The sequence below is a fragment of the Rana temporaria genome, chromosome 6 (genome assembly GCF_905171775.1).
Source record: "Rana temporaria chromosome 6, aRanTem1.1, whole genome shotgun sequence".
NCBI lineage: Eukaryota > Metazoa > Chordata > Amphibia > Anura > Ranidae > Rana > Rana temporaria.
In genome coordinates, this window is record NC_053494.1 from 156,465,623 (window position 1) to 156,488,114 (window position 22,492).

Below are 22,492 nucleotides of genomic sequence, written 5' to 3' on the forward strand. Positions count from 1 at the left end.
AATGCCAACATGTGCTGTGACATATTGAAGCAGAGCATGATCCCCCTACCTTCGCAGACTGGGCAGTATTTTAACATGATAATGACCCCAAACACACCCCCAAGATGACCATTGCCTTGCCAAAGAAGCTGAATGTAAAGGTGAGGGACTGGCCAAGCATGTCTCCAGACCTAAACCCTATTGAGAAATTGTGGGGCATCCTCAAATGGATCGCAAGGTCTCTAACATCCAACAGCTCCGTGATGTCATCATGGAGGAGTGGAAGAGGACTCCAGTGGCAACCTGTGATGGAGCTCTGGTGAACTCCATGCCCAAGAGGGTTAAGGCAGTGCTGGAAAATAATGGTGGCCACACAAAATATTGACACTTTGGGCCCAATTTGGACATTTTGACTTAGGGGTGTACTCGCTTTTGTTGCCAGCAGTTTAGACATTAATGGCTGTGTGTTGAGTTATTTTGAGGGGACAGCAAATTTACACTGTTATACAAGCTGCACAATCACTACTTTACATTGTGTAATTTATTCAGTGTTGTCACATGAAAAGATATAATAAATGATTTACTAGAAAAAAGTAATGTACATGTATCGGTCTAGGAAGGGTTTCAAAGCCTCAGGCCCCGTACACACGTCCGAGGAACTCGATGGGCAAAACACATAGTTTTGCCCGTCGAGTTCCTTGTGAAGCCGCCGAGGATCTCGGCGAGCCAAAATTTCCCATTGAACAACGAGGAAATAGAGAACATGTTCTCTATTTCCTCACCGAGATCCTCGTCGGCTTCCTCGGCCGAAAGTGTACACACGGCCGGGTTTCTCGGCAGAATTCAGCTCTGACCGAGTTTCTGGCTGAATTCTGCCGAGAAACTCGGTCGTGTGTATGGGGCCTAAGGCTTTGGAACTCCAGTGAACTACAGAGAGAGACATTATCCACAAATTTAGATAATTTGTAACTGTGGTGAACCTTTGCAGGAGTGGCCAGCCTGCAAAAATTACTCCAGGAGGTCATAAAAGAACCCAGAACAACATCTAAAGAACTGCAGGCCTCACTTGCGTCAGGTAAGATCAGTGTTCATGATTCAACAATAAGAAAGAGACTGGGCAAAAATGGCATCCATGGGAGAGTTCCAAGGCCAAAGCCACTGCTGGCCAAAAAGAACACAAAGGCTCATCTCACATTTACCAAAAAAACATCTTGATTATCCTAAGACCTGTAGACAAATATTCTGTGGACTGAAGAGAAAAAAAAATAACTTTTTGGAAGGTGTGCGTCCCGTTACATCTGGCATAACACTAATGCCCCGTACACATGGGCGGATAATCCGCTGAAAACGGTCCGCCAAACCGTTTTCAGCGGACATGTCCGCCCAGAGATTTCTGTCTGATGGTTGTACACACCATCAGACAGAAATCCGTCGCCGCGACGATGACGCGGCGACATGGGCAGCCCTGGAAGTTCAAAGCTTCCATGCATGTGTCAAATCAGTACGACGCATGCGAGGGATGGCGGTCGGTTGGACGTGTCCGGTGAGTCTGTACAGACGACCGAACACGTCCGACGGACAAGTTTCCAGCGGATAGATTTCTTAGCATGCTAAGAAATTTTTATCCCCTTGAAAAACGGTCAGCTGGACAAATGTCCGCCGAAAAATGTCCGCTAGGCCGTACACACGACCGGATTTGTCTGCTGGAACTGATCCACGGATAAATCCCAGCGGACAGATCCGGTCGTGTGTACGGGGCCTAATACAGCATTTCATAACAAGAACATCATACCAAAAGTCAGACATGGTGGTGGTAGTGTGATGATCTGGGGCTGCTTTGCAGCTTCAGGACCTGGACAACTTACCATAATTGATGGAACCATGAATTCTGAGCTCTACCAGAAGATCCTAAAGGAGGTCAAAATTGCTCCACAGCAATGTGAAAGACTAATTACCAGTTATCGCAAATGCTTGATTGCAGTTGTTGCCTCCAAGGGCGGCACAATCAGTTACTTTGGTTTAGGGGGAAATAACTTTTTCACATAAAGCCAGGCAGGTTTGGACAGCTTTTTTTGCGTTAATAAATTAAACCATCATTTAAAAACTGCATTTTGTATTTACCCTGGTTATCTTTGTGTAATAATTAAATTAGTTAGATGATCTGAGTTATTTAAGTGTGACAAATATGCAAAGAAATAAAAAATCACAAAGGGGCAAATACTTTTTCACAGCATATATATATATATATATATATATATATATATATATATATATATATATATATTCCAAATGTATATCATTATTTATTCTTTAAATGCCTTAATTATTTTAACTCTGATTGGTTCCTGTTGCTTTCTCTGTTCTGTATTATAATGCATTATGTTATATTTAATATTTATTATGTATTATTGTGCCTTATAAGATAAGCTCAAGAATGTACAGATGGTAGGCCTAGCATAATTCCATGGTGGGAGAGAAGGACATGACATGGCTGGTATTTGAAAAGTCAGTAAGACAGCAGCTCGTTTCAACAATATATCCCTATTAAATTTTATATCTTTTCATAGATGTTGTGCTTATTCTGACAGTGTATCCTTATTGACATTACACATCTTTTCATCTTCTCTGCAGTCACTCAGAGACATTCAGTGGCCAACAATTCTCCAATGACACTTGTCAGAGCAATGATGGCCAACAGACGCCTCTGCTGCCTAGAGTGTTGAGAATTTTATATGACAAGTATATGAACTGCAAAAGGAAGATAGGGTTGCTAGTTTTCGCACATGCCCCATATATCTGCTGTGGTGTGGTTGCACTTTTCACCCACCATGATAATACATCAGTAAAAAAGGGATATGTCCTAATGGCACAGTAGCATCAGTACATTCATAAAATATTGTTCAGCGCTTCAAATGTGGCATGCAGGGCAGCTCCGCTGTAAGAGGAATATTGTCTTTGAAGACATATTTTATTTTCAGTTCTAACAAAAGTAAAAAATAGAATGCTTTTTCCATCTTTGACCAGTTGTACTTTTAAAACAGCTTGTGTCAGTGTAGATACAAAGAACACTTTTGTCAGTGCAATTTATCTCATTTATTACAATGCGTAAAATATATGCTTGCAACAAAAAATGGTAAAAAAGTAAAAATTTTGAAATAAAATAACAGCATTTACAATGTGTATGTTTAAAACAATGCTACAAAACAAAAAAAGGAAATTAACAAAAATGTAAACAGTTTGCATATCCAGGGCCCGGATGGTTATTAAAGGACCCAGAGGTCCCTAGGTAACTGTAAAAAAAAAAAAAAAAAAAGGAGAAAACCACTAGGAGAGAAGAGAAGAAGAGGGAGTTATTAAGGGCTAAATCAGTCAATATGGGGTTAAATAGGGAATAATGTTTATAAAAGAAACTATAAGTTTCTGGCAGCTGAATTTACCAGCAGATCATAGAACAAGTCCATGATCTGCAGGAAAAGTCTTGAATATTGCAGCCAAAATTGGGAGTTAAAAAAAAAAACGATCAATCATACTCATGCAGGTCCAATGCTGCATCTGCCCCCCGCCACCTTGAAAATTTAGAAATGAGTGATCAAAGACCACTGATTGCTCAGTTCTGGGCCTTCAGTGAGCAGAGAACCAGTGACTGTCAGCAGGACCGCCATCAGGGGGGTTCAGGCAGTACACCTGTAAGGGGCCCGGAGGTCCCCAGGGCCCCGGATGGCAACCCCCCTTTTTTTTATAATTTTTTTTTCTTTTTTTTATATATTTTTTTCTTTTTTATTAAAGTGCCGGGAGTTCCCCAGGCCCCTGGATGGCAACCCCCCTTGTTTTATAAAACATAAATAAAAAAATGTGTTATATTTTTTTTATTTCTTTTTTTATATATATATATATATATCTTTTATTAACCAGTTCCCGACCCCCGCATGTATATGTACGTCCACAATATGGCACGTACAGGCACATGGGCGTACTTGTACGTCCTTGCCTTCTAGCGGGTGGGGGGTCCGATCGGGACCCCCCCCGCTACATGCGGCGGTCGGGTTCGCTCGGGGAGCGATCCGGGATGACGGCGCGGCTATTTGTTTATAGCCGCTCCGTCGCGATCGCTCCCCGGAGCTGAAGAACGGGGAGAGCCGTGTGTAAACACGGCTTCCCCGTGCTTCACTGTGGCGGCGCATCGATCGAGTGATCCGTTTTATAGGGAGACTCGATCAATGACGTCAGTCCTACAGCCACACCCCCCTACAGTTGTAAACACACACTAGATGCACCCTAACTCCTACAGCGCCCCCTGTGGTTAACTCCCAAACTGCAACTGTCATTTTCACAATAAAGAATGCAATTTAAATGCATTTTTTGCTGTGAAAATGACAATGGTCCCAAAAATGTGTCAAAATTGTCCGAAGTGTCCGCCATAATATCGCAGTCACGAAAAAAAACGCTGATCGCCGCCATTAGTAGTAAAAAAAAAATAATTAATAAAAATGCAATAAAACTATCCCCTATTTTGTAAACGCTATAAATTTTGCGCAAACCAATCGATAAACGCTTATTGCGATTTTTTTTACTAAAAATAGGTTGAAGAATACGTATCGGCCTAAACTGAGGGAAAAAAAAAATGTTATATATGTTTTTGGGGATATTTATTATAACAAAAAGTAAAAAATATTGCATTTTTTTCAAAATTGTCGCTTTATTTTTGTTTATAGCGCAAAAAATAAAAACCGCAGAGGTGATCAAATACCACCAAAAGAAAGCTCTATTTGTGGGGGAAAAAAGGACGCTAATTTTGTTTGGGGGCCACGTCGCATGACCGCGCAATTGTCTGTTAAAGCGATGCAGTCCCGAACTGTAAAAACACCTTGGGTCTTTAGACAGCATTTTGGTCCGGGGCTTAAGTGGTTAAAGGGCCCGGATGGCGACCCCCCTTTTTTTATAATTTTTTAAAAAAAGTGTATATTTTTTTATTTATTTATATATATATATATATATATATATATATATATATATATATATATATATATAATTATTATTATTATTATTATTAAAGGGCCCAGAGGTCCCCAGGTCCTCGGATGGCAACCCCCTTTTTTATAATTTTTTTTATATATTTTTTTTATTAAAGGGCCCAGAGGTCCCCAGGGCCCTGGATGGCAACCCCCCCCCCCCCCTTTTTTATAAAAAAAATCATATTTTTTTTATATATATTTTTTTATTATTATTATTAAAGGGCCCAGAGGTTTTTTTTTTAAGCATCGGGCTGTGGAGAGGGTCGAAACAGCTGGCTCAGCCTTTCAGTGGCACGCTGAGAGGCTGAGCCAGCTGCCAGTCGGGGTTCTGGGTGAATCCTGACATTAAAGTTGGGATCTCTCCAGAGCCTGGTTCAGCTGAGTGACATCAGCTGACAGCAGACTTTAGCCTGCTGTCGGCAGAATATGGGTGACAGGAGTGCAGAATGGAGTGCACTCATGTGATCCCCAGGAGAAGAAGGGCTAAAAAGAGCTTTGCCCCACATCTCCTTTAAATAACTGTCACATCAAAAACATTTTAAATAATCAATGATTACTGTTCCCAATTAGAATAGGATATCACAAACAGTCACTATTTGCCAATAAAGAGTATGGACATGGGAAAGTTGACTTGAAGAACATATAGATAAACTAAAGTTATGAAGTCGATAAGCTCATGTTATGGAGAGGTACCAAGAGACCAAAGCCAGGAGGGATCACCTTAACGATTCTCTAAAGAAGATAAGAAAGCTGCTCATCTCATATTATGAAACTAGACAGACTGTCCCAGCTCTCACCCCCATCTCTAAATGACTCCCTATTAAAGGTAATTCTCAGTTTCCACAGGGACAAGACCATTATGCACACTCCATGTGGGAGGAGAGGGGAATCTGCCATGGTCTTACCTCTTGCTGGCTTCTTTCATCTGACATGTGCTGGCGGCTATATTGGTTTCTGGGCTTCTTATAACTTACCACACCCTGCGGCTCCTCCTTCCCACTGGGAGGAGCTGGATGCCTTGCATATATATAGGAGGTCTGTTGCTTCATTTCCCTGCTTGGTCCTCTTGTATTCACATGCTCCTGAGATTGTGCTGCTGCTCTTGGTTACCGACCCGGCTTCCACGGACTACCCTTCTGGCTCCTTATCCCTGGCTTTGTTCGGACTACCCTTCTGGCTCCTGATCCCTGGCTTCGTTCGGACGATCCTTCTGGCTCCTGATTCCTGGCTCCGGTGGAAGACTCTGCACTGTTTGATCATCCGTTTGGACTTTTACCTTGCTGTTTGGTTTTCAATAAAGCCTTCCTATTTCATTTATCTATTGTTGTACGTCTGATTCATGCTTCCGTGACAGAATCATGACCATAAGTCATCTTTTTGATCTATCCTCCTTCAAGACTCTGATCTTCACTATGCTATACAATATATACAATTTAACACACAGTCATTTTTCTCTACTAATTAAAATTCACACACTATTAGAAAAATATGACAAGAAGCCCCACCCCACCTACCTATGACACATGACGACACTGTATACAAAAAGCGCCTTGAGGCGATTTAGTTCGCATTTGTAGCGTTATACAAGTTACTCACTCACTCACTCACTTATTGAAAATTCATAAACTTCATACTTTAAAACACAAACATTCTGTAATATTCCATTACAATACTATACCCTCATTTTCTTGCCAAATGTTGTAGAGAAAACGAATGTACACAAGAAGCAATTGGCCTTCCACGCAGTGGATGTATGTGGGAGGATTTTGGAAAGTTATTTGTAAGTACAAACATGTAGTATAAACAAGACCTGTAAGGAAACCCATTTCAGGATCACACATAGCTTAGTATGCTTTTGACTTTATTGATAAGTTAAAGGCTCTTGATCCATATCTCAAAAGCTGCCCTAAGTGTAGTCTGGTGGAAGCCTCTTCAACACATTGCTTGGGGGAATGCCTCCATGTTTCACAATTCTTGCACACAACTGTCCAATCTCTAAATCTTATCCAGAGGATCAATGTATCCAAGGATCTTTTGATTTTCTCATTTAGCAATTGGTCTTCTGCAAATACTTTACTGCAAATACTACTGCAAATACATACAAGCCTGTTGTTGGCCTTTTGCTGGCGAGATGAAAGATACAGTAACTACTACTACTTTAACAAGCCTTCTTATAGCTATAAAGACAAAGAGGAAGACTAGTGAAAAGAACGACTAGTAGAAACATAAACAGACAAGCTGACGGAAAAATTCTTAAAAAATTGTACATGTTTGCTAATACTTACATTATATATTATATATGTCATTCTCTGACAAATATTCTTTGAAAAAATTTAATAAAATGATGTTCCACCCCAACAATTGTATTCCCTAATCTAGTCACTATGTGCAAAGGTGTAATGTTCTTGCTGTTTAAAAAGGATCAGCTGATCTATTTTGTGGCTGAACCATGAAGATATCATGCTTACTTCTAACGCAGGTATTCAGACACTATAGCTGGCTTCTGTGTTCTTCATTGGCTCCCGCTGCTGTCAATCAAATCCAATGATGCAGGAGTTGGGGGGGGGGGCAAGTTCTGCTGTCTGTCAATAAATGCAGCAGCAGGACACAGGAGCGTGCCCGCACGAGTGCCTTGAGGGAGAGCGGCTTTCCAACGAGGCACTCAAGAAGGGGAAGAGCCAAGAGCACCGCTGAGGGACCCCAGAATAAGAGGATCAGGCCCACTCTGTGGAAAACCAATTGCACAGAGGTGGTAAGTATGACATGATTGTTTAAAAAAAATAAAAAATAAACCTTAGTTATCCTTTAAAAATACCCTTCAACTACTCATGAAATTACCTGCAAGCAATAAGTAGAGAAGCTGGAGTTCACTACATCTTGCAGAATTCCATGAATATTATCTAGTTTACCCAATAAACCTAAATAGTTTCAATATAGCAACTGATAAGGCTTATAGCCATGCCGTATGTTCCATTTTGTTGAGCCAACTAAACAGTCTCCCAAAATAGCATTGTAAAGAGATTTAAATGTCACCAACTAGGGTAGGAAGATTCATGTTTGTGATATTAGGTATTTAATTTAGCCGTGGGGTTATATTCTCCCATGTAAGAGTCCAATTATACAGAGTTTAATAAAGTCATCTTACTTTAACCTTACTACACTATTGGAGGCCGCCTCTTCTCTCTTTTCCTCCATCTCTATGCTCCTACTTTGTAGTGTCTGAGGATAGGCTAGCAAGAGTTATCTGGGGAGCCGCAGAAACGACGGGAGCTAACTACCATAGGAGACACTGATACAGAAGGGAGAGGAGAGGAATGGGAGAAAATATTACTCGAGGCTGCAATATATGAATACTCAATCAATGTGAATTACTACGTCAGTAGAGGTGAGAGTTCTGGGAGACTAGTCGGTGGGCAACACATTTGATTCATTACCCCTATTGTGGAAAACTCGTAAGGGAATACCCCCAAGGGAACTGACTCATTTATACAGACAGCAATCCATCATATAGGACTATTGTTTCACTGTATAGGATCACCTATATCCAGCGAGTGAACTTTCTAGGACTATTCACTTATTCACTATTTCATTTATGTTCTTAGTGAATTTTTATTTATTTATTTAATGGTCACTCATCCATTTATTTATTTATTCCATTTTTGTACACATTTTATATTAGGGCATTGTTTTTAGTGATATTTTTTCTTTAGCGCAAGATCACTTTTTTCATATATTACAGAGTTTACTGTATAAAACAAAGAGCAATTTGCAAATTGCAGGACCCCTAACAACCATTCTGAATTTATTTGCACTAACCCTCTGACTTGAATTAAAATGTGTCTGTATATTGGACATCCTTATTGCAAAGGCTTTTTAAATAAACGTAATTTCTCATAATTTATGTATCTTTTAGATTATTTAAAAAATGTAACCCCTAAAAAAGAAACTGTTCTATAAAAATGCATTTATATTAAATTCCATGCAGATTGATAAATCGAATGAATATAGAACTGTAAAAAGCGCTGGAAATGTATCGTGAATTTATGAATTTAGGAGACTTAAGCCAAGGTTATTCTGGAGGGTTATGTAGAACCAGAGTTGCTGATTCATTGTATTTTTCCATACAGGATTAGCAATGTTCATTTTACTTGTAGCATTGCATGTCATTTTCAGACCTGAGTGTCTTCTGGTGACTGCAGGCGATTGCCCAGCAGAGCTTTGATTTAAACTGGAAATGACACAGTTGCGTGAATGTGAGCTTGTAATTTTGCAAGTAAATGACAAAAATTCACCTGGAAAGTCTGCATTCCGAGCTCTTAAATCGGAATGTTTAAATCTTCAGCACAGTCTGAATTGATGCGCTTCTGGGATGCAAATTATAAAACCATTTAAAACCATTTTACTACTGGCAGAGTACATGACTTTTTTTGACAGTTTTGCACTTATTACCAAATTAAATAAGGGTGCAAAAACTTTACAATAGTTCACACACTGTATCCATTCTCTGTGCCTATTGCATTAGGTGTATTTTATTCTAGAGAAATTAAGTGAAGCTTAAAAGAAAATCTGTGGGGTGCGGTTTTAACCCCCGCTAACGGCCGAAAAAGGGTTAATACTGCCCGCAATGCGCCTCTGCAGAGGAGCATTGCGGGCGGTATTAACGCGGTTTCCCATTGATTTCATTGTGAAGGAGCGGTATAAGAGCGGTAAACACCCCGCTCCTATACCGCTCCAAAGATACGGCTAGCAGGACTTTTTGAGCGGTCCTGCTAGCGCACCGCTTCAGTGTAAAAGCCTTCGGGCTTTTACATTGAAGACTACAGGGCACGACTTTTTCAGACGGCATAGCAGCGCTATTTTTAGTGCTAAACCGCCTGAAAAACGTGTCAGTGTGAAAGGGGCCTTTTTCCCATTTTTTGGTGCTTGTTCTGTTTAGTTGGGGGGGGGGGGTATAGGGGAGGTAAGGCAGGAGGAACAGATTAGTGGCCCCAAGCCCGACGGGATACGGATCCCCCGTCGGTCAGGTGGCAAAAGGGAAGGAGGGCAAAATGGTATTAGGGGAGCGGATCAACAAAATAGACCTGGGGTAGTATGGAAGGATCAAGTATAGGAAGAGAGATAATGTAACAGATTATGAGCCTCCTTTCTGCCCCCAAAAGAGATCCACTTCCCCTTTACTTTTTTACTTTTACTAGATGAATTGTTATGAAGATAATACTGTTACTTATGTATTGACTGACTTAAACCAGAGGAATGCCTCCTAGGTTTCTGTATACTCTTGCTTTGCTAAAAACCAATAAAAGAAGATTAAAAGAAAGGGGCCTAACTAATTATTTTTGTTAGAACCTAGCAAGTGTTCCAGCTCATATTACACCCCTTGTATGTCTTATATGCCTTACAGGGGCAGACTGACAACTCATGGGGCCCCCAGGCAATAGAAGAATTTGGGGCCCCCGGGCAATAGGAGATTATGGGGCCCCCAGGCAATAGATTATGGGGCCACACAGTATACACACACAGGTATACAGTATGCATACACAGTATACACACACAGTATACATACATACAGATTACACATACACCCACTGAAAATGTACTGGAGAGGCAAGGAAGCTATAATCTTGGGATTTTTAGACCAAAAGGATGTCAGTAAGGGACATTTCAGGGACAGATGTAAAAAAAAAAAACACAGATTTTTACGTACTGTCCCTGGTTTTACTGAGGCTGGCAACCCTGATGGGGCTCCCTAGTGGCATGGGGCCCTTGGATAGTGCCAGGGTGCCTGAATGGTCAGTCCGCCCCCTGATGCCTTATTATAATTATGACAAAGAATACTCTGGTACTCAGCATCCCAGTATCCAGTAATGACTCCCAAACATGACACCCATAAGATGGCATAATCTTTTTTTTCACAAGAAATGGCATAATCTTTCATATCTTATTTAGCTTTGTTGCTAGGCCCAGCATTGTTAGCTGTTACATTGTAGAATACCCTAAATCTATACTCTGGTGTGGAAACTCACATGCATGAGGTTATGTTGGTATTAGCAATGCAATTACTTGTACTGTGTTAGCCATAACTTAACTACTTCAGCCCCGGGAGGATTTATCCCATTAATGACCAGGCAATTTTTTGCGATACGGCACTGCGTTACTTTAACTGACAGTCGCGTGGGTGTATGACTCTGTACCCAAATAAATTGATGTAATTTTTTTCCCCACAAATAGAGCTTACTTTTAGTGGTATTTGATTTGTATTTATATTTATAAATACTTTGGGCCAGATCCACGAAGCAGTTACGCTGGCGTATCTATTGATACGCCGCGTAACTGCTAGGTTGCTCCGGCGTATCTTTGTTTTGTATCCACAAAACAAGATACGCCTGAAGCTGGGCTAGATCCGACTGGCGAACTTCTTAGTACGCCGTCGGATCTAAGGTGCATATTTACGCTGGCCGCTAGGTGGCGCTTCCGTCGATTTCCGCGTCGAGTATGCAAACTAGCTACATACGCAAATCCACAAACGTACGTCCGACCGGCACATTTTGTTACGTCATTTCCGTAAGGCTTTTTTCGGCGTAACGTTACCCCTGCTATATGAGGCGTAGCCAATGTTAGGTATGGATGTCGGGCCAGCGTCGAATTTTCCGTTGTGTACTTTGTTTGCGTAAAACGTTTGCGAATAGGGCTTTGCGTAGAATGACGTTCACGTCGAAAGCATTGGCTTGTTGCGGGTTAATTTGGAGCATGCGCACTGGGATACCCCCACGGACGGCGCATGCGCCGTTCAGAAAAAACGTCATTTACGTCGGGTCAAGACGTATTAACATAAAACACGCCCCCATCTCATCCATTTGAATTGCGCGCCCTTACGCCGACACAGTTACACTACGCTGCCGTAACTTACGGCGCAAATTCTTTGTGGATACGGGAAATACGCTGTAAGTTACAGCGGCGTAGTGTATCTGAGATACACTACGTCGGACGTAAAGAAGTGCCGCGCTACTTGGATCTGGCCCTTTAAATGTAATCTTTAATTTGGTGGTTGGTGTATACAGTGGTAACTTCTGGCTAAAGCTAGCCACAGATGGATCAAAATGTGGCCAATTCAGCAGGGACTGGCCGAATCTCAATCAGAATTTGGCCATCCCTGTTCAACAGAAGTTTATTTTTTGACTGACTGTTAAATAAACAATTTGGAAAAAAAATCCAATCAGCAGCTGCAGCCTACTAGTCAGTGTATTCTGATAGCAGCAGGACCCGGGGAGGGAATTCCTTCATGCACACACGTTGATCCCCATTGGCTGAACGGAAAACGAAACGCAAGCCATGCCCCCTGCTCACAGGATTTGACTGATAGTAGCAGGAGCCTATGGTTTGTGCATTAAAGGTATGATTTAGGGTAAGGCCTCGTACACACGACCGAACATGTCTGCTGAAACTGGTCCGCGGACCAGTTTCAGCAGACAGGTTCGGTCGTGTGTACGGCCAGCCGGACAATTTTCCGGCGGATCGGACAGGTTTCCAGCGGACGAATGTTTCTTAGCATGCTAAGAAACATGTCCGCTGGAAGCCTGTCCGTCGGACATGTTCGGTCGTCTGTACGACTTACCGGACATGTCCGCTCAGCCGAAAGCCCTTGCATGCGTCAAAGTGATTCGACGCATGCGTGGAAGCATTGACCTTCCAGGGTCGCGCACGTCGCCAACGCCATCGTCGCGGCGACGGGGCGGCCACATCACCGCGTATCCTGTCCGCGCGGATTTGGGTTTGATGGTGTGTACAACCATCAGACCGAAATCTCCGAGCGGACATGTCCGATGAAAACGGTCCGCGGACCGTTTTCATCGGACATGTCCCCTCGTGTGTACGAGGCCTAAAAAAAAACATTTTGACTTTAGAACTAATTTAAATCATAATTCATAAAACTCATTTATAATATTACTTACATTGTAATTAAATTCCCTCAATTATGTTTTTCTGATGTAGATATTAACAGACAAATATTACTTAAACAGCAAAAAACTGTATACCTCAGTACATACATACTGTATATGCATTTTATTTTTGGGTTCTTATTGTTATCTTGATTTTCTGATTTTCTGGAGTAGTTGGAGGACTTCGACAATCAGTCAAACTGTATTATATTTATTTGGCACTAGACATTATGCATCGATGTGAGATGGATGTGAGGCAGGCAGGCAGGACATCCATCTCATTTAATTGTATCTCACAATTTGGACACTTTTTCATCTTTTGATTTGTGTGTTTGTGATGCCATAAAAATCTGAGAAATTGTGTAGTGATAAGTATATAAAATTTTCTAGCATATTCGGGAGACATTTTCATAATTCAGCAGTTCAAATATTTCCATTTACAAGCACTGTGATGGCATACATCAACCACATTTGTACATATAAATAACTATAAAAACCCTGTTTTGAAACTGCAAGCACAATTATATGAAGTTCAGGATGGATCAACATTTCCATATATATATACTAGGAACTAAAACAACACACGATCTGAATTTCCGACAAGAAAAGTTCCATGTGAGCTTTTAGTCGGAAATTCCGACTGTGTGTAGGCGCCATCGGACATTTTCTGTCGGAATTTCCGACAGCAAAAATATGAGAGCTGGTTCTCAAAGTTTCTGAGGGGAAAAGTTCCTGTATGCAATTCCGACGCACAAAAAAACCTGCATGCTCCCAATCAAGTTGACCCTTTCTTGGAATTATTGAACTTAATTTTTCTCGGCTTGTCGTAGTGTTGTACGTCACCACGTTCTTGACGGTCGGAATTTTGTGTGATCATATGTATGCAACACAAATTTGAGCCAAAATTCAGTCGGAAAAAATCCATGGTTTTCTTGTCAAAATTTCTGATCGTGTGTACGCGGCATAAGACTTGCAGGTTGAAAAGGGGAAATTTTTGCTGTTTGTATATTTTTCTCAAAGCTGCATTCACATTGAAGTGTGTATTATTTAGACTAACCATTCTCAACCAGAGGTTGCTAGGAGTTCATTGAGCTGTGGCTAATTGACCCCCCATCTGGTGGTGCCTGCAAAGTTCCACCACTTATCAGAGCCAGCAGCATTAGACCAATCTTTTTATCTGTCTGTAAGGGGGGCTTTCTTACCACTGACCAACAATGTAAGGGACCTTGAAAAAGTATTTATACCCCTTGAAATTTTCCACATTTTGTCACGTTACAACCAAATTGAAAATGTATTTTATTGGGATTGTATGTGTTAGTCTAACACAAAGTGGCACATAATTGTGAAGCGGAAGGAAAATTATAAATAGTTTTCAAAATGTTTACAAAAAAATTGGTGAAAAATGTGGCATGCATTTGTATTCAGCCCCCTTTACTCTGGTACCCCTAACTAGAGCTAATGCCGCGTACACACAACCATTTTTCATGACGAGAAAAATGCCATTTTTTATATTGGTCTTTCAAAACAGTCGGGTGTAGGCTCCAGAGCATTTTTCTCAACGAGAAAAATGGGCATTAAAAATTTAGAACATGCTCTATTTTTTCTCATCGTTTTTCTCGTTGTGAAAAACGGTCGTGTGTGCGCTTTAACGACAGGGCAAAAACCGTGCATGCTCAGAAGCAGGTTATGAGAAGGGAAATTTGCATAATCAGCCCAAAGGGTGGCGCCATTCGAATGGAACTTCCCCTTTATAGTGCCATCGTACCTGTTGTATGTCACCTCGCTTTGCTAGAGCATTTTTTTCACGATCGTGTGTATGCAAGGCAGGCTTGACAAGAATCACGTTGAGGATTTTTTTTTTCCATGACATGAAAAATGGTCGTGTGTATGCGGCTTAAGTGTTTATGCCCACCCAGTGTCTTATAAAACCAGGCTTTTTTTTTCTTCTGGAACTTGCTGGAACTCGGTTCCACCACCTCTGGCTCAGACCCTCTGCTCCCTGCTCACCACTATTACTGGAAAACACAAAAGTCCGGCTTCTATGCTTACAAGTGACAGCTTGTTCCCCTAACAGCTTCCACAGATCAGGTCTCCTGAGTGGCTCCCACTGAGTGAAGGATGGAGACAAGGGAGATGCAGGTACCCAGGGTGCAGTGCAAATGCGAACATCCCCACTGGATGATCATCCTGCAAGCAGGCCCGTCGCAACAGGACAGGCAAGGCAAGCAATTGCTTGGGGCCCCGAGCTAGAGGGGGGCCCCCAAGCTGGCTCGCCTGTCTGCCTGCTGCTATGTTCACAGGCTCCCCGCGAGCCCCCCTCCTCCCACACGGAGAGCCGCACAGCTGAATCCTGGAGTTCAGTGCCGAAGCGTGCAGTTGCACTGAACTCCAGGATTCAGCTGTGCGGCTCTCCGTGCGGGAGGAGGGGGGCTCGCGGGGGGGGGGGGGCGTTTCTCCGCCCCCCGCAAAGTGGCGCGGTCACCGGGGACAGTGCAGCCGTCCCTCTCTCTCCACTGACTGCAATACATTACACAGTCACACTTCGGCTCCTCCCCCCCTTCATGGCTCATTGTGTACACAGCCAGGAGGAGGAGCCGAGGAGAGACACGAGTGCTGCACAGTAAACAGGAGGTAAGGGGCCCCCCTTAAGCAGATTCGAGGTGAACTATTGAAGTGATGGGAGAGGAGAGGGTGGTATGGTGATATGTGCTGGGGAGTGATTTGAGAGGGAAGATGATATGTGCTAGTGTGTGTGTGTGGGGGGGGGGGTCCGATTCCCCCCCCCCCCCACTAGCACATATCATCTTCCCTCTCAAATCACTCCCCAGCACATATCCCCATACCACCCTCTACCCCCCCCCCCAAATTAAGATGCTCTGTTCCCCTGTGCCCATCCCACCCTGTCCCCATCCCACCCTGTGCTCATCCCACCCTGTCCCCATCCCACCCTGTCCCCATCCCACCCTGTGCTCATCCCACCCTGTGCTCATCCCACCCTGTCCCCATCCCACCCTGTGCTCATCCCACCCTGTCCCCATGTGCTCATCCCACCCTGTGCTCATCCCACCCTGTCCCCATCCCACCCTGTGCTCATCCCACCCTGTCCCCATCCCACCCTGTCCCCATCCCACCCTGTGCTCATCCCACCCTGTGCTCATCCCACCCTGTCCCCATCCCACCCTGTCTCCATCCCACCCTGTGCTCATCCCACCCTGTCCCCATCCCACCCTGTCCCCATCCCACCCTGTCCTCATCCCACCCTGTCCCCATCCCACCCTGTCCCCATCCCACCCTGTGCTCATCCCACCCTGTCCCCATCCCACCCTGTGCTCATCCCACCCTGTCCCCATCCCACCCTGTCCCCACCCTGTGCTCATCCCACCCTGTCTCCATCCCACCCTGTCCCCATCCCACCCTGTGCTCATCCCACCCTGTCCCCATCCCACCCTGTGCTCATCCCACCCTGTCCCCATCCCACCCTGTGCTCACCCCACCCTGTCCCCCTGTCCCCATCCCACCCTGTCCCTAAATACACGAGTGTGTCCTGCCTGGCTCCCTCTCCCCTCCTCCTCCCTCTCCCCTCCTCCTCCCTCCCTCACAGTCCAGAGCCGCCAGTAGGAGGCCGCCCACCGGTTCCTGTAGGCTTTGTGTGCGCGTGCCTCTATGTCCATTTTGCTTGGGGCCCCCAAATTCCTTCAAACGGCCCAGCTGCAAGTGAGAGAGGTGAAGCCAACTACAGTATGTAGGGAGGTACTAGAGCTGGCTGGGTGCTTCAGCTTAATACAGCAACAAAAATAAGACATGTAGAAGATGGTGGAGCTTTTAAAGAGATGGGAGCAGTAGAGGGGGGTTGCATGCAGAGGTCAGAGCTAAAGAGGGGTAAACGTGAGATGATGATGGGGGATGCAGAGGTAAGCAGCTGTGGAAGAAGGCTGAATTCTGCACTCTGTGTGTAGCGCACCCCTGAACTCTGCACCATTTACATAGCACACCAGGGATCCTCAAACTACGGCCCTCCAGCTGTTGCGGAACTACACATCCCATGAGGCATTGTAAAACTCTGACATTCTCAGACATGACTAGGCATGATGGGAATTGTAGTTCCTGAACAACTGGAGGGCCATAGTTTGAAGACCCATGTAGCACACCCTGAACTCTGTCTGTTTGTAACCCCCTCCCTGAACTCTGCACTCTGCGCATAATGTACTCCTGGTATTTGAAGACCCCTCATTGTTAGTGAAATTTGACCACACCCACTATTTGATGCAGTTTGGAGGGTGTGTGTAAGGGGCGGGGGCCGTGATTGAGTTCCTATACCTATTTTCAGAGAAAAAAATCCCTGTATAAAACACATACTCGCCACATAGTTTTGCTATTGCCATGGTTTACCTATTGATCCCACATGATTTACTTATAACACATCCTAAATCAGGATTTTTTTCCCCACCAGATACAAGTAGTTAAAGTCATCCGAGGATAGTATTTACCCCCCCAAAACGTTAAGAGAGCGAGGGAAGTGATGGCACAAAGGTTTCTTATTTCAGCTCTGTACTGTACTATGCCCTTGTGACCTGTCTTTTTAAATTATGACCATAACATCTGAAGCACAAATTCATTCTGTTTTATTACGTTCCTGTTTTTTCTGTTGCAGTGGAACTTCCTCTTTTTGCAAATCTTCTCTCGGGTTATTGTCTGCCATAATTTTATATACCGTATTTGCCGGTGTATAAGGCGACCAGGCGTATAAGACGACCCCCTAATTTTCAATTTTTTTTTAAAGATTTTTTGCCTGTACTCACCGTATAAGACGACCCCCCTTCCGAGGCTTCCGACGCTTCATATTTCTTCCTTCTGGAGCCATATTCTTCTTCATTCTTGCTGGAGTTGGAGCCAATCACGGCGAGCGATGTATTCTATTAATGAGTACAAAGCCTGCTTGGATTGGCAGAGGCTGTAACATCATCAGACCACGCCTCTCTGACTCTCAAAGCAAATCCTAGCAGGCTACTGTATGTAGCCTGCTCGGATTGGCAGAGGTTGTTACTCCAATCCGAGCAGGCTCTGTATTCATTTGAATACATCACTCACTGGGATTGGCTAAGCGGTATATACTGTATGTAGCCGAAGCTACATACAGTATTACTGCACATCCAGCAGGCATCCGAGCAGCTGACCCGGCGTATGAGGCCTTGTACTCACGACCGGATCTGTGCGCTGGAAACTGTCTGCCCGACAGTTTCCGGCGTACAAGGCTGATTTGTGTTTTGTTCCGCTGGCGTGTACACACCAGCGGACCAAATTCCCGTCGTACCGGAACGCGTGCACGTAAACTACGTACGACGTCACTATAAAGGGGAAGACCAAAGTTAATGGCGCCGCCCTCTGTTCCTCTTTTGCTAGTTACGTGTTTGCTCGTGTTAGTGAAGGTTTGGTTAGAGCTGATTCGCGCTTCTCGGTCTCCAGGCTTTGACAGCGTGTATTCACGGGTTCAGTGCGTGTGCTTGCGGTAACGTAGTTGTCATTCGGCTATAGGCAAGCAGGTTGTTTCTGCTTTAGCAGTTGCATCCTGTGCGCTCGTATCTGTTTGTCACGCGTTTGTCGCAGGTAGTGCTGGATTTGCGAGTGCTTTCTGTTTCAGTGTGTTCTTGACTGACCAGCCGGCCGGTTTGAAGCCATGATGGAGCAGCAGCGTCAATTTTCGCGAGTTGGTGCTGTTTATGGGATGGCTGCTGGATATGTTCATTTGTCCAGTACTTTGGCCAGAAACAGGGGGCGGAGGCGTTTCTGGACCAAGAATTGGTTGCGCCAGCGTGACCAGTTCTCACATATGCCTCTGCTTAGGGAACTCCAGGAGAATAATCCTAATGACTTTAGGAATTTTCTCCGCATGACGGACCCCGTATTCAACCGTCTGCTGGATCTTCTGTCCCCCTATATCACGAGGCAGGACACTGTGATGCGCCAAGCCATCACGGCCGAGCAGAGGCTTATTGCCACGTTGCGGTACCTGGCGACTGGGAGGAGCCTGCAGGACCTCAAGTTCTCGACAGGCATCTCTCCGCAGGCGCTTGGGGTCATCATACCGGACACGTGTGCTGCCATCATCAAAGTTATGCATGAGGAGTATATTAAGGTAAGTTTCCTGGCTCTAATAATGTGGCCAACTAACTTTCTTTTTATTTTCCCAGATATGCTGTGTGTTTAACTAACGTTACCTTTTCTCCCTATGCATGTTGATATCAGCTTTACATGTTTTATTCTTGGCCTACCTGCATATTTGTCCCTTACCCAATATTAACCTGTCCAGCATGCTATCCTAGGGACAAACCCACCTTGCCATTTTTTCAAACAGGACTTTTTGGTTTTTGTGCCCCCCCCCCCCCCCCTTCAAACTTTTATTGTCCCCATCAGAGGGCTGTGGAGTCTCTTAATGAAGTGGCCCTATATATTTCATTTCCCAAATTCTCCATGCACATTTTTCTAATGCAATTTTAATACTGTGAACTGTCACAAGGATGCTTGTAGGATGTATTTGTTACAAAGTACTAAATCTCTAATTTTGTTTGTCCCCACAGCTACCCTCCACACCACAGGAATGGCAGTCTGTGGCTTCCCAATTTGCCCAGCGGTGTGATTTTCCAAACTGCGGTGGAGCAATAGATGGGAAACACGTCCGCATTGTGCCCCCACCCCGCTCGGGGTCGTACTATTATAATTACAAGGGTTATCATAGTATTGTGTTGATGGCGGTGGTGTCGGCACAGTATGAGTTTCTATATGTGGACGTGGGGAAGAACGGCCGGATGTCTGATGGGGGAGTGTTCGCACGGACTGATTTCTATGATCGTCTCCAAGCTGGTGGTCTGGCATTGCCACCAGATGAAGATAATGTGGAAGGACTTCCGTTTGTGTTCCTAGCGGACGAGGCTTTTGGGCTTGGTCCTCACCTCATGCGGCCTTTTCCCCAGAGGACCCTCACCTCAGAGAGGAGTGTGTTTAATTTTCGGTTGGCCAGGGCTCGGAGGGTAGTCGAGAATGCCTTTGGGATACTCACCAACCGGTTCCGCCTGTTCAGGACATCGATACATCTGGCGGAATATAAATTGGACACCGTTGTATTTGCCTGCTGCATTTTGCACAACTTTTTACGCAGGCACTCCCAGACGTACCTACCCGACATCGGTTCTGAGGCAAGACTACCCTCAGATCCCCTTCCCGGGCTGGACACTGGTCGCGCTGGCTTGGCCCCCCAATCAGCTCGTGAGGTACGCGACAAATATGTTGAGTACTTCATGGGTCGGGGGGCCATTGCTATGCCAGATCATATTTCTTTCTAATTCGGCCCCCAAAGAAAGGAATATTCTAAAAAATAATAAATAATTAGACCATTGGACTTTATACAGTTGTTTGTCATTAATGCTTTTTCTCTTTTTCTGTCTTCCTGGTTCTCTAACTAACTTCTTCAATTGTAATGCATAATTGATTTCTCCACTTTTAGTAACTAACCACATTTTGCACATTATTCACTCATCTACAAACAGGGTATTGAGTCTAGAAATAAGAAGCAACTCCATTTGTAAATGTTGAGGTCAATTTTTTTTAATTTTTGCTTGTTCATGACCCCAAAAATAATTTTATATTTTTTTCATTACTCCCTGCTTTTGTACTTAGGAGTCTTCAAAATTTTTTTAAAATTTTCTTTTTTTTTTCAGGTAATTCAACCAAAAATATTATGCAGATTATACATTTATTAACAAGTTCACTTTTTTTTTCATCAAATATAGTTAGATTTATTGTTTACATATATATATATATATAGATTATATTTGGTGGGGTGTTTACCGCCTTAATTTTTTTTTTGGCCATATTTTTTAGGCACAAAAAACTATAATTTTTTAACCATTTTTTTTTTTTTTGGTGTGTTTTTCTAAAAGAAAATTTTTAGGTGAGAATTTGGAGTCAAATCTCTACTTCACTAAATTCAGTGATTAGAGAGATTTATAATTCTATATATATATTTAAAAAATTTTTTGGCGTTGTTTATTCTTTATGGTCTAAACTTTATAGTATCCCAAAATGTTCAACATGGTCAAAAAGTAACAAAATACAATTCAAAAAATATAAAAACTCACAACAGCAGTCAGTCATGGTGTGCTTTCACACTGGAACACGCCAAAATTGGAAGATACACACATTCAGTGCAAACTCGCCAAATGTCATTGGTTCAACAGACAAATGGCCACATGTGCTATCTGACATCATGGGTGATCAATGTCTGTGTTTTGTGGGAGCAAACCCTTCCTCTCAACTACTTGAGGATGGAGGAGGGGGTTGGACCCACAAAGCACAGACATTAGATATTCTGTGATGGCAGATAGCACATGTTGGCACACTGTGTGTGTATATTCAAATTTTGGCGTATTCATTATTCAAACTGTAAAAATGTTTGTGGGGGCGGGGGATGGGCGGGGGGTGTTTCAGTCTTTGACACGGCCCATCATGTCAATAATGTTCTTAAAATTAGATTCGATCACCATCATTCTTTGCCGCATATTGTCCATTTCCGTGCTGCATTCCAAAAGGACATTTGTTACATTCTGTTCCATGAGAAACATCCTTTCACGCATATTGTGCATTTCAGTGCTGCACTCCATTACCTGCTGAATAATTATAGCAGCACTTGCACGTGAAAATATTGGCACACCATCCTCCTCCCCTAAAACAACAAAAAAAAATGGCATTTACAATATTATTTTTCAATGAGGCCTATCTACATATGTTTTTTGGAATCAAGCTAGGGTGACACTGACCTGATGGGCTTCTCCTTTCCACCTCTTCGACATCTTCTATCACTCCTCCTTCTTCCACCACCTCCCCATCATCTTCTATCACTCCTCCTTCTTCCACCACTTCCCCATCATCTTGGACTCCTCCTTCATCCATCAATCCACCTTCTTTCAATTCGCCAAATTGTTCTTCCGCCACTTGCCCTTCATCTGCTATGACTTCTAAGTCCAAAATTACTTCTTCCTCCTCTCTTCCTTCCTCCTCTCCTTCCACATCCTCCTCTCCTTCCACATCCTCCTCTCCTTCCACATCCTCCTCTCCTTCCACATCCTCCTCTCCTTCCACATCCTCTTCTCCTTCCACATTCTCCTCTCCTTCCACATCCTCTTCTCCTTCCACATCCTCCTCCTCCTCCACATGTTGAGATGGCAGATTTTGGCCTTGTCTGGCCCTCTCTGCCTCCTCCAAATGCTGGCGACTTCTTTCCCCTGAAATAAACCAAAAAAAATGTAGACTCATCAGCACACAGATATTGGAGAGCATAAATCGCACACATTGCTTAGAAGAGGCTTTCATTTAGTTACTTTTATCTTTCACCAAACCTACATTTTGCAATTACTTCTATATGGCAAGCTCTGATCCTGCCCCTTTTTAGCAAAGTGACACACATGGATGTCCCCCCTAAACTGTATTTCTGGGAGACCCTACCAAAACCCATTTTTGATTTGGGGAGACACAGGTGCTCTGCATTGCAGATGTGAAAACATCTGCTTTATT